This window comes from Nycticebus coucang, chromosome 24 (assembly GCF_027406575.1).
Source record: "Nycticebus coucang isolate mNycCou1 chromosome 24, mNycCou1.pri, whole genome shotgun sequence".
NCBI classification, from domain to species: Eukaryota; Metazoa; Chordata; class Mammalia; order Primates; family Lorisidae; genus Nycticebus; species Nycticebus coucang.
The window spans coordinates 38,658-43,270 of NC_069803.1; the positions used below are offsets into that span (position 1 = coordinate 38,658).

Here is a 4,613-nt window from a genome sequence, read left to right on the forward strand (position 1 = left end):
ATCACATGACATGCCTCTGTGAGAGCACCCGACTGCTCACGTAAGCTTTCAAGTAATGCATGGCCATAGAGACCACACTCCTGTCCGAACACACCCGAGTCTGCATTGCTCCTTTCTGCCAGCTTGAAAGAGACAACACTCCTTCCATACAGAACCTGAGGACTATCGTGTCCTCTGAAAGGAGTGCTGTCTGGATGCACATAGCACAAAGGCGGGGTGAGGACTACGCTCACACTGCAGAGGTTCACTAGCTGAAAGTACACTAGGAGAAAGGTGAGGTGAGGCCTCGGATCACCCGGGCAGGATGACTCTCTAGGTTTACAACTGCAGAAAGCGAACTGAGCACTGTGATCACCCTGCAGAGGATTACTCGCTGGACGTACAGCAGCACAAAGCTGAGGTGAGGAGACGCATCACCCTGGGAAGGATTACTCCCTTTAATTACTGTAGCAGAAATGCGTTGTTAGGGCTCGAATCACCCTTGGCAGGATCACTCGCTGACTGTACCCTAGCAGAAAGACGCGGTGCGGACCCGCATCGTCCTGAATAGGATTACTCAATGGATGTAAAGTAGCAGTAAGACGAGGTGATGACTGTAGCAGAAAGATGAGGAGAAGAGTTCTGGCTGGATTAACACCCTCCAGAAGGAATGACGAAGAGGCAGGTGTTCTGGGAAAAGAGTTCAGTATGGATGAACACAGTCAGAAACACGATGTTTGGACTCGCTTGCAAAGCATACTGCCTGTTATATGCTAGAGTAGGGGAGCAAAATTCTACTGTCACTGAAGTTGTGCACTAGGAGGCAACGTAGTTGGGACATCGGCTTCGGAGCGCATACGCATTGATGTTCCCTCAGCAGCACTGTTGAGTTACAGGTACGAACTATTCAAGATTTCCCTGGTAGAGTTTGCGCTGTGGAAACCCTGTTGCGTGATGCGACGTGCCGTGGAAGTTGGGAAAAGTCTTTCCTGGGTACCTATGTAAGCGTTCTTCAATAGAAGAAACTTTTTCCCTCCGTGAAGCATACTGCAGCTTATATGCTAAAGTGGGGCTAAACTACTGTCCTCACTGCCATCAGGCACGTTGCGGACGTGGCTGTTGGCTAATAAACCTAAATTGGTCAGGGATGCATACGTATTAGTGTTGCCTCATCAGGAATTATCAGAGAGTCATATGTGCGACCTGTACAAGTATTCTTTGGAATAGATCGCACGTTGAAACACGCTGATGTGTTTAGAAATAAAGTGCCTGTGAACCGTCTGGGCAGCTAGGTATTGTGAAATTTTTACAAAGCCATTCACGGGTAGCTCTGAATTGCATGACCTAAGAGAAGAAACTGCTTTTCTCTGCCAGTAGGATACTGCCAGGTATAAGCTAGAGTAGTGGAGCTCTGCTTACCTCACCGACACCATGCACACGGTTGAATGGCCATTGGCTAAGTTTGTCCTCACCTCTCCCTTCTCCTAGTATGCCACACATGACTCTCTTCCTCTGTTACCGGAGTCCTCAACTCTCCTTCCATGTAACGTGCAACCAGACACTTTTTCACGTTGCAACCCTGTCCTCATGACTCATTTCTGCTAGTGAGCACGCAGACAGCAATCCTTTCACAGAGCACCTGAGTTCTCACCTCGCATTCGGGCAATGTTCAATCACATGACATGCCTCTGTGAGAGCACCCGACTGCTCACGTAAGCTTTCAAGTAATGCATGGCCATATAGACCACACTCCTGTCCGAACACACCCGAGTCTGCATTGTTCCTTTCCGCCAGCTTGAAAGAGGCAACACTCCTTCCATACAGAACCTGAGGACTATCGTGTCCTCTGAAAGGAGTGCTGTCTGGATGCACATAGCACAAAGGCGGGGTGAAGACTACGCTCACACTGCAGAGGTTCACTAGCTGAAAGTACACTAGGAGAAAGGTGAGGTGAGGCCTCGTATCACCCGGGCAAGATGACTCTCTAGGTTTACAACTGCAGAAAGCGAACTGAGCACCGTGATCACCCTGCAGAGGATTGCTCGCTGGACGTACAGCAGCACAAAGCTGAGGTGAGGAGACGCATCACCCTGGGAAGGATTACTCCCTCTAATTACAGTAGCAGAAATGCGTTGTTATGGCTCGAATCACCCTTGGCAGGATTACTCGCTGACGGTATGCGGAAAGACGCGGTACGGACTCGGATCGTCCTAAATAGGACTACTCAATGGATGTACAGTAGCAGTAGGACGAGGTGATGACTGTAGCAGAAAGATGAGGAGAAGAGTTCTGGCTGGATTAACACTCTCCAGAAGGAATGACGAAGACGCAGGTGTTCTGGGAAAAGAGTTCAGTATGGAAGAACACAGTCAGAAATACTGTGTTTGGACTCGCTTGCAAAGCATACTGCCTGTTATATGCTAGAGTACGGAAGCAAAATTCTTTTTTTGTTTTTTTTGTTTTTTTTTTTTTTTACATGCAAGCAGTATATATTTATTATTCGTGGATGGTCAAAAGCTACAAGGCCCATTATTATGAGTAACCACACATATGAAATATCACTTAGCAACATGGAGTGAAAAGGACAGTTATATTTTTATATTAAAAAAGTGCAAGTTCGCACACACCGTTTCTCTCAAGTGTTCACTGCATACTTCTACAAAAGCAGGAGGCATCAAGCTGTAGAAGTTCCAGTATACATAATATGTTGAAATATGTCAAGCATAAAAACTGTATGTTACATTGCAAAAATAAAGTTTCTCTCTTCAAACATTTTGTTCTGAGCTCAAGCAAAGCAAATGACGAACACCAGTGATTTTCATATTATTTCACACACTTTAAAATAATCAACATAAAAGGGTAAATAATTGCAAAAACCCTGAAAATGTGGAATTATGGGAATGAATACATCTCATCAAAGAAAAGTCTACAGCAGATCTGTTTCATCCTGGTTCTCAAATAGTTAAGAATCATAACTTATTATTCTCAAAATGCGAGTTAAGCCATAACAAACAAAATGATAAACAGAAATATCATTACTGCAAACAAGGCAACGTTGCCTTTTATTTCTTTAGACCGATTCACTAGTGCAAGAGCATCATTTACCTGAAAGATCATAAGAGTCACAGTTAAGGAGTACTCATACAAAACTATTTCCTTTCTTCTTTAAAAAGTGCCGCATACTGTACTTTTCATTACAAATAAAAAAAAAAATAATAAACAAAGCCAACAAACTAATGAAAGACTGTTTGTCTCCATCTCTTGTCAATGAGAAAAGGCCAAAGTGCTTCTTGGATTCCAATTCGAGATGGTGTTCGCAGGCCGATGCCCAAGGTCTCTAATTTGGAGCAATCAAGCTGAGCATTTCTTGGACGCTGTGCTCCTTAGGACAGGGCTGTCAGTAATAGGTCCTAAGTGACTGCTAGGGAGATTGACGGCATCTGCAATTGCACATGCCATTTCATACTTAGTCATTTTTTCATTGCCAGACCAGTGAAAGGTTCCCTGAATCGACGGATCCAGCATCCTCTTCTCTGCTAGCTGCCGACACACAGTAGCTACATCTTTGACATGAGTGGGAAACCTCTGCTGCCAGTGGTCCATGTTTGCTGACTTGTTGCTGAACTGCACTTTATCAAACATAAGAGTCACAGCACTTTCTTCAAGCTTCTCAACTTCTCCGTACAAAACAGGAAACCACAAAACAGCAGCTCCTAAATTGTTCTCCAAGACAGCTTTTTCTCCTTCTAATTTTGTTTTGCCATACAAATTTAGAGGATTTGGTATGTCTTCCTCCCTATAAGGTGGATTTGTTCCATCAGATACATGATCTGAGCTAATGCAGATGAGAACTGCTCCAATTGCAGCTGCTTCCTTAGCTAAATCCCCAGAAGCATCCACATTAAGTTGAGAAGCAGCATCTGGCTGATTTTCTACAACATCTGGTCTTCTCTCTGCTGCACAATGTACTATGACATGGGGCTGAAAATCATAAACAATGTGATGAACCGCATTAGAATCCAGTAGCTTAACCTGTTCAAATTTTGGTCTTGCTCTTCGAAAACCACAGCCAACAGCATGCCAATTATTCTGCTGAAATTCCTTGAATACAGCTCTGCCCAGAAGCCCAGTGGCACCAGTAACTGTAACCCGTCTATTAGGGATGTTAACTTCCTCCTCCGCTAGCCGGCAGCTTCCAGGATCAAAGTGGATGGAGAGCTCCTTCGGCCGCCCCACCATGCCCGCCGTCTTCGCGCCGCGGCCACAGCGGCCGCAATCACGATTGCCGCGGGCCTTAGCTCAGTCGCCTTCGGCCCGCCTCTCTCAGGCCTGGGGGGGGGGGGGGTGGAGCAAAATTCTACTGTCACTGAAGTTGTGCACTAGGAGGCAACGTAGTTGGGACATCGGCTTCGGAGCGCATACGCATTGATGTTCCCTCAGCAGCACTGTTGAGTTACAGGTACGAACTATTCAAGATTTCCCTGGTAGAGTTTGCGCTGTGGAAACCCTGTTGCGTGATGCGACGTGCCGTGGAAGTTGGGAAAAGTCTTTCCTGGGCTTACGCTTACGCTTACGCTTGTAAGCGTTCTTCAATAGAAGAAACTTTTTCCCTCCGTGAAGCATACTGCAGCTTA

At 45.7% G+C, this 4,613-nt stretch overlaps 1 pseudogene across 1 annotated transcript; it reads right to left on the reverse strand.

Annotated features, from left to right (window-relative positions):
* Positions 1 to 2,509: 2,509 nt before the first annotated feature.
* LOC128576368 (methionine adenosyltransferase 2 subunit beta-like) lies at positions 2,510 to 4,287 on the reverse strand (annotated as a pseudogene). Its single transcript, XR_008377357.1, has one exon. The product of XR_008377357.1 is annotated as a methionine adenosyltransferase 2 subunit beta-like (transcript).
* Positions 4,288 to 4,613: the final 326 nt, after the last annotated feature.